Source organism: Ischnura elegans, chromosome 8 (genome assembly GCF_921293095.1).
Source record: "Ischnura elegans chromosome 8, ioIscEleg1.1, whole genome shotgun sequence".
In the NCBI taxonomy this organism is placed as follows: Eukaryota; Metazoa; Arthropoda; class Insecta; order Odonata; family Coenagrionidae; genus Ischnura; species Ischnura elegans.
In genome coordinates this window covers 113,301,981-113,321,215 of record NC_060253.1, presented here as the reverse complement: position 1 = coordinate 113,321,215, position 19,235 = coordinate 113,301,981, and the positions used below count along the sequence as shown (strand labels likewise).

The 19,235-nt window shown below is 38.1% G+C and overlaps 1 protein-coding gene and 1 long non-coding RNA gene across 2 annotated transcripts in view; one reads left to right on the top strand and one right to left on the bottom strand.

The window, feature by feature from the left end:
* Nucleotides 1–19,235, bottom strand: part of LOC124164280 (potassium voltage-gated channel subfamily H member 4) — a 561,414-nt gene that overhangs the window by 471,950 nt on the left and 70,229 nt on the right. The window lies entirely within an intron of this gene.
* LOC124164283 lies at nucleotides 4,673–5,590 on the top strand. The gene is made up of 2 exons (XR_006866012.1): nucleotides 4,673–4,710; nucleotides 5,428–5,590. It is a non-coding gene; the product is annotated as an uncharacterized LOC124164283 (long non-coding RNA).

Here is a 19,235-nt window from a genome sequence, read left to right as displayed (position 1 = left end):
TAAGGTTTATTTGCTCCATTATCTGTTATATTTTTCCTTTACATCCATCGATTGCATAAGTATCGTATTTGCACCTCACAGTAACCTGGATCTTCCGTATGTAGTGAACTTTATCATTCAATATACATGCATAGTTTTTTTTAAAAACCATATTCCATTACGTTGGTGCACATTTATGTATTACGTTGGTTCACTATGAGATTCATTTTATGACTGTATCGTAATGTTTCAATTTGTAAAGTGCCTCTGAAAATAGTAACGAGGGATGGTCTTGGCAACAAAAACGACGACGAGGAGAAATTTTTCGTTTCTCAATGTTATTCGGTGGGCTTATTGAACTCTGAACTCCGTTTCCATAATTCCCTTCAGATTCCTTCTTTTGTACCTGGTTTCTCCATAAACTTTTTTCTTACTAAGCCCATGGTTGAACTGTGCTTTTAGTGTCCTCAGGTATGTCAACTTCAATGGCTTTGTTATTATGAACCTGTTTTCTAACTGAACCTTGCAATATAAAAATTTTATCATTTCTCTCCCTAAAAATTCACTAGAGTGACCGTTATTGGGCCCATGGTTGAACTGTGACTTCAATGGGCTCACTTATATTGCCTTAAATGGCTTTGTTTTTATGAATCTGCTTTCTATCTTAACCTTGTATTATAAGCATTTAACTCTGCCGTGAGTGTCGTCATGTTTGTTGATTTCAATGCCTTTGTTTTTATTGATCTGCTTTCTCCCTGAACTAGTACTTTAAAATTTTATTTTATATTGACTGCAAAGCCTTTCACTTTATCCACCTGCCACTTTTCTATGTAGTATATTGTGTTTATCTTTCCTCCCTTTCTGGCTGCGGCAGGCCAGTGCAAGGGGCAGGAGGAGGCAAATGATGCTCAACATCAATTAGATTCATAGTAATTTGGAATTCTATATAATGATAATAAAAAATACTAGTGATTTTTAATAAAGCATCAATTACTCTATCTCATGTTTTTTATCCATATTATTAACCTTTTTCCTCAAGTCAGTCTATTATTGTGAAGTGGCTACTTAATGCATTTTTCCACCTTAAAAATCTATGACATTGATAAGGGCACATTAAAAGCTAGTTGAATTAATAAATTATTAATTTCATTGTAATTTGAAATGCTTGGAATTTGTATGTGATATAAATAGATATTTGTACCTTTTTAATAAAATATCAATTATTATGAGTCATGTTTTCTCAATCCAAATAAACAATCTTTTTCCTTCAAGTCAGTTTATTATTGCATAGTGGTTAGTTAATTTTTAAAGATTTTGCTTATTGGGTGCTTGATAATATAATTCTTGTTGAAGCTAAGGGGTGAATAGGTAGAGATCTTATTGTGGTGGTCAGAGGGTTTTCCCTTCAGGGAAGCTTCCTCAATATATATCATTAATTGTAACGCAAAGGTTCCTTGATAAAAGTTCAAATGAAGAGTAGTACTACAATGTATCCCAGGAAAATCTAGATACTGAAATCTGTATTTAATCCCTGAAAAATCTGTATCGTGGGGCGAGATATTACATGTATTAAATCTAGATATAATATGAGAAAAAGAGGACATAGCAACACCTTTGCAACAGATTAAATCTAGATATTATTGAGATTTCGTGGATTTCAAAATACGTGTTTAATCCAGATTTAATCCTTTCTGCGTTTGTAGGGTTGGATGCCATTTAAAGGACATCCTGTGAAGGTCCCTATTGGGGCATCCATTGGATGTCATTCGAATGACATCCAATTAAGGTCACAACTGGGACATCCATATGGAGGCCATAGAATGACATTCAATGGACATGATGTAAAATAGTGTGTCCCAAAAAGAATGACCCGATTTTAACTTGTAATAATATTGAAACAAATGTCACTAGGCAAGCGAAACAGCGCCAGATGTGATCGGAATTGTTTAGAGTTTTAGAAAAATTCGCTGAATGTCACTACGAGGGCTTATGTGGAGCGTACAACCCTTAGACCATTGGCATAACAATTAGGTCTAACAATAAGGTGTAAATAAGCAGTCAGTCTCGCTGACTGCTTATTTACACACGCTAAGATGACGTACAGGACCGCGAGAACAGGCTTTACACTCTTGGCCTCCTAGGCCCCCTGACATAACACCATGCGATTTTTTCCTTTTGGGGAATGTTAAACAGCATGTTAATTGTTCCTCCCTTTCCTCGTGACATTGATGAACAAAAAACATGAATATCAGCTGCTGTAGCTTCAGTGACAGAAGACACCTTACACTCTGTTTGGGATGAATTCAGCTATCGACTAATGTCGTCCGCGCAGCCAATGGAGGGCATATTGAACATTTATGATGGTTTTTTATAAAATTTTGTCTTTTGTGAGTAATTTAGTATACAATATGTTTATGTTAAGCCCTTCTTCCTTATAAATAATCTTATTTAAAATCGGGTCATTCTTTTTGGGACACACTGTATATCGTAAATAACATAAATTATATGAATGTACAATTTCTTAATGGTGCAGGAGCTGATTATTTCTTCCAGTAGTAGATATCTCTCAAGTCATCAGTGCAGAGTTTTCCGATTTTGGAACTACCGCCCGTGATTTACAAATATCGATCTATCGACTGCAATCGATATAGTCGGAAGTCGATTACCAACGATACAAAACATTCAAGATGTCTGCCGGCTACATGTGACTAGTGATTTGTGGATTTGTGTATTCACTGTGTATTACTGTCACGGGAATATAGTTGCTGTTATCTGCATTGAGTTGCGAATAAATGATCATCCAAATGTGCGGTGTTTTGTTTGTCTTTTGTGAAATTCTTCCAGATTCCTCGGATGGGTATCAACCGCTAAACGTGTGAGTAGATGTTATTACTATTCATATTAGGCAGAGTTTATTCATTTTATTGTGAACCATTTTTTACCAAGTGGATTTATTGAATGTGTTGCCGACGTAGATATTAGTTGACTTGAGTTAAACGTTAATAACTATAATCAGATGTTATCGTTGCACTGAAATCCAAAGCGTACTGTTGATCAAATTGTATGTTTATTGTGCAAGCGCAATTATCACAATCGCCCATGGCAAGTTGCAGTTTATAGGTAAGGTGGAAAATGAAGTATTGCTTAATTTTAGACATAAATTACAAATGGAAAATATTCACAGTTATTTATTTCTGCTTGCATTTTTCTCTAATAGAATGGCAACTAGAAATGGAACGAAAAACGAATCAGGTGCTGCAAAATCAGCAAGAAGTACTGATTAGGCTTAACGAAATTGCTGGGAAAAGCAATGAGAAGGTTGAAGAGAATTTATTTGAGCAATTACCTTTTCAGCATTTGACCCTAGTCATAGATTTTGAGAATGAATTGGAGAACTCAAATATCAGAAATAAATTTGTAAGTACAGGTTTGGTACATATGTTACTGAATTATAGTCTTTAATAAATCTACAGTAATATGTAAAGTGATGCACATCATGCATGGGTACATGATCTGTGGTGTAGTGGGTTTAAGTGTAGCTTCATGTGAAAAACCTCTTCATGATGATGTAAAAAATTTTGGATCAAAGTTCCAATCAGGCAATTGTTATTAAAAGAAAAAATTTCAATTAATTTTGTCTCATTTTTGAGAATTTTTTGTAGTGAAAGATGTTACTGCGATTTTGTTAAAGAGGGGATAAGTAGTGGGATTTGAGTTGTTGGAGGCAAGTCTATTCGTGCACATTACTCAGGGATAAAACCATTGGGCCATAATGATAAAGTGAATATCAGTTTATCTGTGGTAATATTATTACTACCCAGCCCAGTATAGGACATGGTTTAGATTCATCTTACTTTATATTTGCTTGAAGCACTTCTCAATAGAGTGATCAAAGACTTTGAGATGCGTTGGCTCCCTAATATTGTTTTCTCCTAAGCAAGCAGACTGTTTGATCTTGATTCCGATTATGCAGGGTATCCCATTTATCTTGACCACCCGAAATAACTTTTTGTCTAGATGGAAATTCAAAAATGTGTCAAGCAAACGTTCATAAGCCCTCAGGGGGACATTAATCAGCATGACTGCCTTCCTTGTATCTTTGTTTCTACAAAGATTTGAAGAGTGGTATGTCTTTTTTAAATGGCACGCTATATTTTTTTATGAATGACTGGTGGAGTAGTTCCAATACCCACCTACCTGCACTAAGTGCTATTGAGTCAGTCATTTTTCATAACACTGTGGTCCACTGTGCTACATTTTTGAATAAATCTTAAGGAGAGGAAATGAACTGCCAAATAAAAAATATAGGGTGCCATTTTAAAAAGATGTACCGCTGTTCATATCTTTGTAATTAACAAAGCTAAAAGGAAGGCAATCATGCTGATTTATGTCCCCCTGACGGCTAATGGACATTTGCTTGACACATTTTTGAATTTCCATCTGGACAAAAAGTTATTTCGGGTGGTCAAGATAAATGGGACACCCAGTATTCTTCATGTGAAATTGTCATAGTGGATATGTATAGCCTTTGGTTCAATGAATTATCCCTAATATAATAATTTTTATTTCAGATTGATTTTTTTAAAAGAGTTAGGGGTTCTACTCCACCAGATGCAACAAGGCGTGGGTTGAGAGCAATATTCTTAGATAATATTGCATAATATTATTCATTGGAAGGCCTTAAAGGGAACATAAAGTTTGGACAGACATGCATTCATTCGGCTCTAAGCTGTAAGTAAAGTTTTCAAATTTCTATTAATTAAATACTTCAATGAGACCCAACAGTCAGTAGCTTAGGTATTTTCCTTGAGAGCTATCATCAATCCCTCCTTGCATTTTGTTGAAATTCTTGTAAGGACATTACTTTTGTTATTTTGTGCTGTCCAGCGCCCAGAATTGAATTATGCTCTCTAGTCTCTTGGGTTGTATTCAAAGGTAGTACCCTCCCTTTCAATACAACCCTAGCATTCGATTATTTTTATTAGCATTCCTATGATTTTCAAGATTGCCTGTTGTAAAAAAAAATCATGAGATAATTTCTGTTTTCTTTGAATGACATTTAACTATTGTTGTGCTTGCTTATTTCATTAACATTTGGACTAAAGTTTTATTTCTCTAAAGTAATGAAACCACTCTCCAGCCTTAAATTAATCGGGTGGATTTTGTGGGAAAATTAACTGCTTACACCTTAATTATCGAGGTAATTTCAAGATCTCATGTAATGACAGTAATGATAATAGAATCGCTCAAGAAAATGACTAAGTATATGCAGCCAAGCTCATGTCTCAAACCCTTGTTTGTCATCTCATATGAAGTAATTTGCCAACTGTTGCCTCATAGAAAGTCCAAATTTGTGGGCTCTGACCTAGGTGGCAAGTGCAATACGGAACATGTTACAATTCTGTGATGATCCTTTGTCTTATGCTGGTAATTTGCTTATGATGACAGGTGCAGTTCTAAGCAAGTTCCCAGCTGCAACAAGGAAAGAAGTGGATTCAGCTACAAAGGATTGGCTGAGGCACTCTGATGATAGACTTAAAAATAAGAAAAATGTAACTAGTGGTGTAATACATAGTGTTTAATTGTTGTTTCAATAAATTTTTAAAATAAGGCTTTTACTCACTTATTGCCATACTGCAGATTGTTTGTGCCCTTTAGATACCATTTGTGCCCTTTAGGTGCCACAGGCATCCATAAGAAGTGCAGAGTAAGACATGTAATGGATGTCCACAAGTGGGCCATTTCGCATCCATAATAAGTCCAGAGCAAGACATCCAATGGATGTCCACAAGTGGGACATTTGGACCTGCGTAGGAAGTCCAGAGGACAGCAAATGGATGTCCATGGATGTCAGCCCTGTCATCCATTGGATGTCCAATGGATGCCATTGCGGTGGCTGGGGTAGAATACGCCTAATAGCATGAAAACAGTGGTCCGTTCCGGATATATCACCGGTCTTATGGAAATATTTCACTTATTAAATTGCTAGTATGGTGCTAAAAAATATTGGAAATTGAATGCTGATATCGTAGATACGGTTAAAAACGGAGGATGCTGCGCTTGGTCGATTATTTCTTCCGTATATTATCGTAGGGTACTTCAGCATTTCAAAACATCCGCCATTTTCAACAATTTAAACTTCACGTTAACCTTTTACCCAAGGGAAATCCATGGTTTAGCTTGACTACCACTTTAACGCTCAGATTTGACTTAACCATCGATTATAAAACAGAATTTTGGGACTTAACCGACGCTTACCTTAAACTCCAGTTTAACCAGACATTATAAAACCGGCCCTAAGTAAAACACGACGTAAAGTACCTGTTCGTTATCCTCACCATAGAGCTTTTCATTGCACCCTGTTTTTTCCATCTGTCCAATTCGCTCTCCTCAGGCATTCCTAAAACCCCCTCCTTCTGCCCCCTCCCACGACCTCCGAGAGATAAGGCCTGAGCGCTGAATCGTGACGTCACGAGTCGTAGGCGGACGGAGGGAGTGGCAAAGACTGCCATTGACAGCGCCGATTGGTGGGGAATGCGTAAGAAAACCAAACGATATGTGAACACAAGGTTCTTAGACGGTAAGGTTGCCTCATTCGTAACTGCGCATGCGCCAGCAGAAGTCCCGTTACGTCACGGTAGACCCAACTTCCAGCGCCATTTCAAATTCTAGCCTTTCCGCGGGCCTAACTGCTTACCGCAGCGAGTTCTTGAATTTACCCTCTATCGAACACTATGAGCCGAATTTTAAATTGAAGGCCGATTTATGAAAATAATGATGATAAGATTTAAAAAAAGATAAATTCGTGTATTCAGACGCCATAATTTCCTGATGAAGTGATGAAATGGGAAGGTGTGCGAGTTGATTCCGTGTCCACACTTCCTTCCTGTAACTCTCAAAACACTGTTTTCCTTGCTACTTCCGCAATATAATTTAAACTTAGATTAATATGGCTGGGAGGAAAATACGCAAAAACCAAATTAGTTGCTTCAAAAAATTACAGTTCTGCAACTTTTTAAATAGAAATTATGCTCGTTTTCATTCTTCGCCGGGCTTTGAAAATACAGACTGTCCCAAGGGTCGTGTGTCATTTTTGACCTGTAAATTTAGTAACTTTGCATGGAGCAATGTTCATTAAAATTAGCATATGTACTTAATGGGAAAAGGTCCTAAGTTTTGTTGAGTGTAAAAAATTTTTTACAATTTTGACCTTTTGACCTCACAATGTGGGTCCAAACCAAAATTTGCCTTAATTTCAATGTTTAAAAAATCGAGATAGAAAAAAGTCTGAATTTCATTGACCAAGATGACTATTCTTAGGTTTTCGGACACGAGAAACCCGAAAATAATACTTTTATTCACAAAAATTCAACTGTTTACCCAGTAAGGTCACCGTCAAGGTCATAAAGGTGGTAAAAAGAATAGTATACCAACAAAGGTGTCGATCCATGGGTTTTATAGGGTGCCCAAGTCATTGGTAAAGTCCAAAAACCCTTATTATTCACTAATTGACCTCCGAGGGTCACAATGGGGGTCAAAGGTGATAGAGTTAAACGTCGGGCCATCATGACAACCAACGTGTCAAACCATGGGTTTTGAAGGGTGCCAAAGTCGGTTAGGCAGTTCATAGATCCGTAGTGTGGATTTTTTGACCTCTGAGGGTCAGAATGGGGGTCAAAGGTCATCGGGTTAAACGTCCGGAAATCATGATAACCAGCGTGTCAAACCATAGGTTTTGAAGGGTGCCAAAGTCAGTTAAGCAGTTCATAGATCCGTAGTGTTGATTTTTAGACCTCCGAGGGTCACAATGGGGGTCAAAGGTCATAGGGTTAAACCTCGGGCAATCATGACAACCAACGTGTCAAGCGATAGGTTTTGGAGGGTGCCAAAGTCGGTTAGGCATTTCATAGATCCGTATTGTTGATTTTTGACCTCCGAAATTCGTAATGGGGTCAAAGGTCATAGAGTTAAACCATAGAGTAAGAAAGTATGCACGCGCTTACCATCCCTTCCTTCCGAAATTTTTCCATTTCCTCGCAGTTTTTTCCAACAGGCCCCCCGTGCTCTCTTACTTTAACGCCGCAGTTGATTATTTATTTCTCTAAATATTCTTTTGATTTGTCGCCCAAAGTGTAAGATAAAACTCCGTTTAAAAAGATATTGGCTATGTCCAAAACCTTAAGGTAAAAAATAAAAGCAATGGATGAATCCAGCTTTTATTTTGATTGTATCAAGCAATGTGATAAAAATTTGACGATTTAAGAGAAATATCATAAAACGACAACATTAATAGGAAAATAAACTGAAATGTGATAATGGAGTTTTCATTGTGCTAGTCAACCATTCAATTGCAGATATGGTTTCGATTGCCATGCTCTTCTTCTTTTGAAGCTCCTGCAACATTACACTTTCTTGGTCTTCCAGTTTAGAATTTTTAAATTCGTTATAACGCACACCTGGAATTTTCCAGTACACGCTGCGCGGACAATAGTGCGCGGACACAGAGTCGGGAAAAAGGATGTCTAGGGAAATAAATAATCAACAACGGCTCGAAACTAAGAGGGCGGGGGAGGCTTGTCGGAAAAGACAGTGGATATGTGTACTACTGGCACTCACTTGGTCACCCTTCTAAACCTTCGGCTGGGGACATTAGTTTTCCTATTACTTCAAAACATACCTCTATGACCTTTGACCCCCATTATGACCCCCATTATGACCCTCGGTGTTAAAATAATCGACAATATGGATCTACGAACAGCAAAATTGACTTGGGCACACTTTAAAACCCATGGTTCCACACTTTTGCTGTCATATTGGCCCGAGGTTTAACTCTATGACCTTTGACCCCCATTGTGACCCTCAACAGCAAAATTCTATGAGCGGATCTATGAACTGCCTAACCGACTTTGGCACCCTCCAAAACCTATCGTTTGACACGTTGGTTGTCATGATTGCCCGAGGTTTAACCCTATGACCTTTGACCCCATTATGAATTTCGGAGGTCAAAAATCAACAATACGGATCTATGAACTTCCTAACCGACTTTGGCACCCTCCAAAACCTATCGTTTGACACGTTGGTTGTCATGATTGCCCGAGGTTTAACCCTATGACCTTTGACCCCATTATGAATTTCGGAGGTCAAAAATCAACAATACGGATCTATGAACTTCCTAACCGACTTTGGCACCCTCCAAAACCTATCGCTTGACACGTTGGTTGTCATGATTGCCCGAGGTTTAACCCTATGACCTTTGACCCCCATTGTGACCCTCGGAGGTCTAAAAATCAACACTACGGATCTATGAACTGCTTAACTGACTTTGGCACCCTTCAAAACCTATGGTTTGACACGCTGGTTATCATGATTTCCGGACGTTTAACCCGATGACCTTTGACCCCCATTCTGACCCTCAGAGGTCAAAAAATCCACACTACGGATCTATGAACTGCCTAACCGACTTTGGCACCCTTCAAAACCCATGGTTTGACACGTTGGTTGTCATGATGGCCCGACGTTTAACTCTATCACCTTTGACCCCCATTGTGACCCTCGGAGGTCAATTAGTGAATAATAAGGGTTTTTGGACTTTACCAATGACTTGGGCACCCTATAAAACCCATGGATCGACACCTTTGTTGGTATACTATTCTTTTTACCACCTTTATGACCTTGACGGTGACCTTACTGGGTAAACAGTTGAATTTTTGTGAATAAAAGTATTATTTTCGGGTTTCTCGTGTCCGAAAACCTAAGAATAGTCATCTTGGTCAATGAAATTCAGACTTTTTTCTATCTCGATTTTTTAAACATTGAAATTAAGGCAAATTTTGGTTTGGACCCACATTGTGAGGTCAAAAGGTCAAAATTGTAAAAAATTTTTTACACTCAACAAAACTTAGGACCTTTTCCCATTAAGTACATATGCTAATTTTAATGAACATTGCTCCATGCAAAGTTACTAAATTTACAGGTCAAAAATGACACACGACCCTTGGGACAGTCTGTATTTTCAAAGCCCGGCGAAGAATGAAAACGAGCATAATTTCTATTTAAAAAGTTGCAGAACTGTAATTTTTTGAAGCAACTAATTTGGTTTTTGCGTATTTTCCTCCCAGCCATATTAATCTAAGTTTAAATTATATTGCGGAAGTAGCAAGGAAAACAGTGTTTTGAGAGTTACAGGAAGGAAGTGTGGACACGGAATCAACTCGCACACCTTCCCATTTCATCACTTCATCAGGAAATTATGGCGTCTGAATACACGAATTTATCTTTTTTTAAATCTTATCATCATTATTTTCATAAATCGGCCTTCAATTTAAAATTCGGCTCATAGTGTTCGATAGAGGGTAAATTCAAGAACTCGCTGCGGTAAGCAGTTAGGCCCGCGGAAAGGCTAGAATTTGAAATGGCGCTGGAAGTTGGGTCTACCGTGACGTCAAGCCAATGGGAGCCCGAGTCGCGAATGAGGCAACCTTTACTTTAAGAACCTTGATGTGAACAGACATTTCTCCGGCTACAATTTTCCTTATATAATATCATATGTAAATACATGTAAATGATGTTAACAGTAAATCCCTACCTCGGGAAACATAATTGTTTCGACTGGACCAACGCCTTCGCCGAAAAATCTTCTTTGAAGAGAAACAGCTTGTTTCCAAATGCATTCGAAACCTCGAGAATATCATTAAAAGTCTTATATTCAGTAAAACATTTTTTACACATCAGTGGTTCTTATAACATAGAAGTCATAGGATATTTACATCCTTCACGGGGCTTCTATTTTTTCAGCATCGCTGCATTACACGATGATGAAATAAAAAAGTTATGTTCTTACACATGCGCAAGATTAGGATAAAACTAGATTGTGCTTCTGTTAAATTATATAGGGATTGTTTTGATTAGATCTATCTGCAAACTATAATTTCATGGTAATTTAATCACTTAATGGGGCGAATTGTAGCCTTTTAAGAAACGGTGAACTAGGATTTGCTGCTTTAAAGTACCTGGGGAAACTTTTTGAATGGAAAAATACCATGTATTACCTGATAACACAGAAATGTAGCATATAATGTATTCAGTTGGGAAAATTATAGTTTTTCTTATTGATCCAGTTGTTGCGAATACATTTAAACATATGGACAGAGTCAAGCCTTTAGAATAATGGTCAAGAATGATGAGAAGGATGTAGATAAACTATACTCAGCCTTGGTGGATTGGTGAAGAGAGATACTGCCTTCCTATTGATGGATTTGTTTTCACTTATAATACAAACCTCATCCAGACCAACTTTTTCGAGACCAATGATGACTTCCTCAGAATATCTTTTAGAACACAGGCTGACAGAGTACTCACTGGCAAAATATGGACAATATCTTTAAATGAATATAGTAAGTTCTCTACCGCGAACACATGAGCGCTAGAAGCTAAACTGCTGGAGTTATATGCAGGTTCTTCTATACATCTGCCCTTGTCGTCAAGAAAGGGTTTCAAATGAACTTCATCCATGATAAGGGTGATAAAACGCTCGTGACTCTGTAATGAGATACTCGGTGCCTCACGTAAAATAGAAACCCATGCTCATTTTGCTCATTAATTGGACCAATTGTAAAAGAAGAGCAGAGCCGTTTGATAGTAACTGGATGTGGGAAAACCAAATGACCAGAATTGCGAGCAAATATATGAACTTCAGGAGATATTAAAAAAACATTGCAGCAAATACAAATATTTCACAGATGAACCTTGCTTACTTTCTTTTCTTGAACCTACTTACCTTTTTTTCTGGAACAAGAGACATTTGTGATTTGATAAAGTTATTCAAAGATTGATTTGCATAGTCTTTAATTTTTCATTCTTCCAGTAGAGCTACAATATCGCTATAAATATTTATATTATTTGTGGAGTTTTTAAATTCTATCCAACACATCATAGGTACTTTTCATACATGAAATAGGCTTGAAAAAGTGGAGTGAATTTTCCTATTGCTTTCAATTCCCTTTTTCAGTGGTATACTTTGATATTATTATGAATGTATACTATTATAATGAGTAAGTAATAAGAGGTGGTGCACACTCTTCCAAATGCTTTAATATTATAGCACACGGCTTCACGACCACATCCCAAAATGCTGAATGCTTATTCATCTTCACCAGAGAATTTACGTTTCCGAAAGAGTCTAGCTTTTCTAAGCCCTATATGCTTCCTGAGTTTTCAAACTCTCAGCTAAAGCAGCTTCCACAGTAGCACTTTCAAGACGCTGTTCCCTCATTGATGGCGCAACCCTGGTCTGCTCTGAAGTGGTAAGGTACCCAGAGCAATCAAGGACGATCCTTGGCATGGCACCATCCCTCAGTTTTGGCCTGTTCAATGGTACAGCCAGCAGTTTTCCTGACTTCTCATCGAAGTAGGAGCTTTAATGAAGCACATCTTCAACCAGAAAATGCCGGATACACACCTTAAAAATAGAGATAATTTTATTGGTAGACGGAAAATCAACTGTATTTCAAGTGAAGAATACCTTCGACTGATAAGGGTGTAGTAAACAAGATCTTAAGTCGACTTAAATAATTCTCTGTGCTTACAATGGTAGTTAGATTAACAATATTTGATCTAAAATGCAAACTTAGACATGGGCCATATTTATCTCGTTTGTAGGTAGCCCATTTATTCATCCCGAGCGTTTCACATGTTTCCATAATTTATTAACTACTGAAGAATCGTTCATTTAATACCCTCGAAGACTTTTCGATTTCGCTCTCCATACAATCGTTCTCAGATTAACACGATTAGTTAGTACATATCATCTATGTAAGAACTACTTAATGCAAAAAAATCTTCTTTTCTAAAACAGTAATACTACCCTATGCATGCGTAAACATACAAATAATGTAAAATGCCATCGTAGGCATGGGTCATATTTATTACACAAGTAGGTATCTCATTTATTCATCCCGAGTGTTTCACATGTTTCCACAATTTACTAATAACAAAACTATTCATAACACCCTCAAAAAATCAAGTTCTTCTTAATAACAACACCTTAGAACACGAGGATAAGCGCCGTATTCTAGTTAGCGTTGATATTCGAGAATTTCAAAGACATTTAAGTACTATGAAATAGTTAAAACCATTAATTATTCAAGCGATAACGCAAATAATATTGAAATCAACCTGCAAATACACTCGAGAGTAGAATTGTTTCAAGAAACCATAAAAATTCGTCTACCGGTCAATGCTTATATCAAATATCTTTTTAATTCACTTTTAATGACGATCAACATTTACATTATACTAACATTTCCCTGAATAATCACGCCGTCCAAATAGAAAGAAAAAGATAGTAACTCACCTTGGAATATTTCGTCGGCTGGAAGTCTTTTCTTGGAATGGTAAGTATCCATTTCCTCTTCGTTTCTTCGTCCTTAGGAAATTTGAAAACGCACACTTTCGTTTCCTCCGTGTATTTTCCTCTGCACAGAGGCAGACAACACTAGTACACTATTTGTTGAACACTTATATTCAATACTGTTGCCCACAAAACCATCGCAAAAGCTTTAAAACTCCAAATAACTTAGCGTTCAACAACCCAATCACCATTTTCACCGCAATAGCTTATGAATATAAACCACTGCAAGCATTGTCGTAAGGCGTGGTTGATAACCTACGGCTCGTGACTTCAGACAATTAGAAGGCATCAGCGCTCAGGCCTTGTCTCTCGGTGGTCGTGCCCCTCCCCGTCTCTCAATCTGTCACACGGCACTCACCATGACGACCAACACCACGAGGGAACTTTCCCTTCCAGAGAAATGCACGAATACTGATTCTTGTGAGGCATACCAAGGCGCACGAAAGCTTACATTGGAGTATTCGAGTTGCGAAACTGATTGGCTCCAGGGAAATTTTCTCAAGAGCGGAGATTAAAATTTCAGTCGAAGTTGGTACAAATACCGTGGGAAAAGGTCTTTCGGTGGTCTAGGGCAGTCATGGTGGGAGAGGATGACAGCTGTTCATTCAAATGCTTAAGGCTTAAGGTGCCACTCGAGTGCCAATAGAAAATCTCAATTGCAGAGAGGAAACCGTAGCCGCGACCGCAAATACTTCCGGATGATGCTTAGACATTCTTTTTGGGTTGTCATTCAGGTGGATTCGTCCATCTTAAACTTTAGAACAAGAAAGGTGAGCCTCCATGGTGCAACGAAAGTATGAAAGACTCGAATTGGTGATGGTTGGGTTGAGATACGTCGCCTCAACATAACAAGATAACTCAATCCCGACCACTCTCCGTGGATCGTGGAGAATACGTACGTTGAGGGTGCCCCAAATGGAATAAGTGACGTTTAAGTGAAGTATGGACAGATAAATGGACAAACCGGGAAAAATAATTAAGCCGAAATCTCCGCAACCGTGGATGCCTACACGAGAGCGAAGAGAGTGCTTGCAAAGGATTTCTGGTCGCTCACTCATGCGTCAACTAAATCATTCGACTACCCATAAGGCTGTGTCAGCTGTTACAGATTGACAGGTGAACATTTTTTACAGAAACGTGAAAAGATACAAAACAAGAGCTTCATGTCTCATGAATTCTTGTTCGTGAGCTTCCTAGTGCCTTTTCGTTTGGTAAAGGATGAAACAGGTACCTAAAAGTCAAAAGTCATCACAATAATTCAAGATATCCTCTATAAATAGCCATCACTGACTCTTTAAAAACAATTATTGCATGCCAGCGACCGTACATGAAGTCTTCATTCACGGAGCTGATATTGCAAAAGAATTCCATTCCTCCCTTGGGAAAACTGTCAGAGGAAGCAATAGGTGCGAAATAAGGACGTGAGAAAGTTCCCTGAACGGTTGAATAGAAAATTATCACGAATTGCCAAAAATGAGGATTTCTTCTGAGGACAACTCACAACGTCATATCTGATAATTACAAAATTTACGCTTCTTGCAGTACCCAGCGACTGGATAATAAGAGTCATCCGTAGCAACGTTTATTGATTTTACTTTCTAGTGATTATTTTTTATCACTATTACATCTATAATGCATATATAAAAGTGAATGTGGCCATATCGCATCCACACGCTTGCCGCGTCGCCGTACTCTGCACCGCCGCTGGCCAGAACCGGAGTCGACCGCACGCTCGAAAACACTACGTAAAATTCGGGGGTTGCTAGTTGGTGCCAGATATTACTTTAGGTTCATAATGTAGAAGCTTCATAGAACGACGTGGTATAAGTCACTTGACGGAAGTCGGCGGAAGTATCTCCTTGTTTTCTATGTTTATGTAAAAAATTGGCTGAAATCAGGCTCCGCCATTTTGTTGTATATCTATGGTAACTGATGTAACTAAATCTTTGTAAACCCTCCATACGGAATTAAACAAAGTTTTCATTAAGACGGAATAACAGTTTTGTCAATTAAACTATTCATGAAACCACTGCACGAGGATAAATTTGGCAATTTTCAGAAAAAATCGAGGGTGCTAATTTTTCGCTAAATCTGCTCAAATTTGGCCTCAAATATATTGTTAGTGAGATGGCACATGAAAGAAATAATCTGGCAAGTAATGCAAAATTTATTTGAAAATATGCATGCGAAGTTTCAACTTCCTAGCTCAAAAAAATCCTTTTTGAGGTTTTGGCCAGCCATTTTCGATTCCAGCCCACTGTGCGTCGTTTCGATGGATACATCTGCTGCCGTCGTCTTCAGGGCAAACCCCCGAGAGATGACAGAGCGAGCAAGTTGGCATATAAGTAATTTTAAAACTATTTAAGTCGAAGGTTTTTTAGGCTAGATAAGGAGAGAGAAAGAGAGAGAGAAAGGCATCAGAGGACACAATGCGTGAGTGTGGGGCACTGCGGCCGAATTCCAATCCAAGTAAACAATATTTAGTGCGCACTCACTCAAGTACTGCTTCAAACTTTGCTGACATTCGAAAAAGCAGGTTAACTAGCTTTAAATCGTGGAAATGGTTTTTAGCGTTCCTATATAAAAGTCCCAAAAATCGTACATGCCGCCCTTTTGTATTGCCTACCACGCACCCTTTCAAAAGCATTAACTTCTAAATATGATAAATAAAAACTACAGATTTTCTTAGATCCGTTCTATAAATTTAGGAAAAAATTGGAATATTACGAAATAAAATATCATAAAAAACAATTTTTATTTCTCCTGGTGAATACTATTGATGAATTCTTCTCGGGTTAAGTTCCCGGTTAAGTTTGTCGTATGGCTTATACGACAGAACTAACATGGCTGAGAACCCGTGAAGAATTTATCATAAAAACTAAACGAATGGCATGGTATTGGGAGGGAGGCCATTTGCACTACAAGAGACAAGCGTAAAGGAAATGACCTTTCTCTCAGCAAAAGGCGCCAAGGGGACAACGACTTAACGTCCCATCCTACGGACGGAGTGCTGACCTTGAAATCCTCTCCAAAATGTACTTGCGCTCGAGTCGGCCAAGGGGTGGGAATCAAACATTCCAGTCATCGAGACATTGGAGATTCACCCGATGGAGAACCCGAGAGGAATCCAATGGCGATGCACCCAACAGTCTTTTTCCTCGTGAAGACGAAAACGAAGGAAACGTGAGAATGAGGAGGGGAGGAAATGGAAATGGACGGAGATTAAGAGCGCGGGCGGACAAAGGGAAGCGAGCCATGCGGACGCACGCTCTCTTGCCTTCGTTTGTTTTCTCTTTTCCATTCATCTCACAAAGCCGCCATTCCGTCCAAGCGAATGCGAAGTGCGAAGAGAGAGAGAGAGAGAGAGAGACAAAGAGAGAGTGAACGCCGTCGTCTCTCTATCTCTCTCGACTTATTCCTCATTTATTTATTTCTTTTCTCGACTCCACTCTGGAAATTGACTCGCATCGCATAAAAAACGGCAGAAACACTGGAGAGAAGAGATTTATGTGAAATGGCTTCGAGAGTGCATGTAGTGCGATTTCGGGGTCACGTTCTTTTTCAAATCAACTTTTACAAGTATATTGTAAATAAAATAAATTCAGAAATTTGTGCCAAACACCTCATATGAATAGAGCGGATGTTTGGTTGTTATGTAACATTATTGCAGATTGTTTTTCACTGCTCAATTTTTAGTTAATTTTGCTTAAATTTATAGCCGTGTCTGACTCATTTATACATTTATTTCCTTTTCAATTCAGCAGCAAAAGTTCTTCAAGCTATCTTTTTTGCGCTAAAAATTAATGCTAAATGTAAAGCAACCTTTTGTAGCGACTTCTATACATAATCTCATATTTTACTATATGCCTTGAGAATGGAAATACATTTCCGATTCGTTGCCTAAATATGTTATCTTGGTGGAAATTAAAAATGTACACTCAAATATTGTAAAATCTCCAGAAAAGTATAAATAAATTATACTGTCAATGCCGCAGTGTTGAAAAAGCGTCAGAGTACAAATATTTGGGAATAATTACTGACCAGAACTTAACATTTCGAGAGCATCAGAAAGAAAAACGGTAAACAGTATTTTTTCACGCTGCAGCAAAATGGCTCTTAGTATATGTATAATACTCCAAAATGTTTTACTGTGAATCATTAAAACGTTTTTAAGACTGTATGAATGTGCAATTGGGGGATCGTGGCCCTCTGAATGTCAACCAATTGCTAGTGTCCTTCGCTCGAGTGCTCATCGGCCATTGGTGGCGCAAAGCGAACCTTTCCATTCAATTTGAAATATTATCGCACGCTCGAGGCTATTGGCATCGCAAAGAAAATTATGTGCATATGTCTGAAAAAAATAAGTGCAATGGAAAAGAAAACAAAAAAATCAAAATATATTAACTAAAAAATACTGAAAAAAATACAAAAAATAATATATAGAAAATATATCCAAAAATACAAAAGATAGTACTATATAGTACTCAAAAAATGGAAAAACATATATCCGCTGAGGGAAAAAAATTACTATTCCTATTTATTATTCATTGTTTCTAAATGTTTCTCACCAACTTTCTTTGAATTGTATTTTAAATAACTTTGACTTGGGAAATTGTAATGCCACTAATACTTCAATGGTTTTACTGTATTCAAAATCTATGTTCACTTTCAAGCCATGTTTACTTTTTAGTTTGTAGTATTATTTTAGATTTTAAGTGTAATTTTAAGTTTCGATTTCTCACAAACACCACACTACTCCGACAACGATACACGCACGCTATTATTGCAATTTTTATGTTAACTGCTGGTTGGGGGGAGTAATACACTCACCGGAACAGCTGTGAAGTTCGCGCCTTCGGCGTGGTGACCAATCGGCATCGCACATTCAAACGCGCGACGCGTTTCAACGAAGGAGTGGAGTGCAGAATTTGAGTATTTCCCGGAGTGCACTTTGCAGAGATGTTTCACGGGATTCCGTGCGGGTGTTGATTCAGGTTCCAACGTTTCGACGGCTGAATCTGTCATCGCCTTCGCCACTGACTGTCGCTAAAAATACCCTCGGTTGCCGTCAAGGCGGCGCTGATTGCTTGTTTCTGGATTGGGGTTGTCGTTGTCTATGCTGTGGTACATTTTACTCTCCCACGCATTACTTCTTTGGAACTTAAATTCCACAGCCATGAAGACCTGATTAGAATGAATTCGGGATAGGTAATTTCAAATCGAGGGGACTATCTTTCAAAAACCAAGGCAGACATTGATAATTTCACATAAAAACTTTTTAAAATCTTGCTGCCTCAATATCATTCACAAGACGGAACTTCGGTGACTTTCAAAACTCCCTTAATAACTAATTTGCATCATTGCAGCGGTGAAATTAAGAATATTTGCAAAGCAAAGTTAACGGATTCTATCGAATCACTGCATCGGTGTTTCAACCTGTTAGTTGGTTTGGATGGATTTTTAGGGCGTTAGAAGGATTCCCCCGGGATATGAAGCTAAGACCCTTCCGGTCTTAAGTTAATAAAAAGTCAATAATTAGTTCATACGCTGTATTTCAAATGATCACGCATATATACTAACGTAAACAATATTTTCACACTCTGCAAGTTTCAGGCCGTGAACACCAGATAGCGTTAGTTCTGACTCAGTTAGTTAATAATATTCTCTAAAATCTAGAACCACGTGTGAGATTTCAGCGTTAAGATTATATCCCTCTTAACTTAAGAAACCTAATTTTCGGTGTCCTCTTTGGGGCGATGTATTCCCTTAGTGAAAGAAACTTCTCCCTGATCGAGTGAATTCAATACAATAAGCAGCTGGAGAAAAGTGGACGTCCATTTTGGCGCAT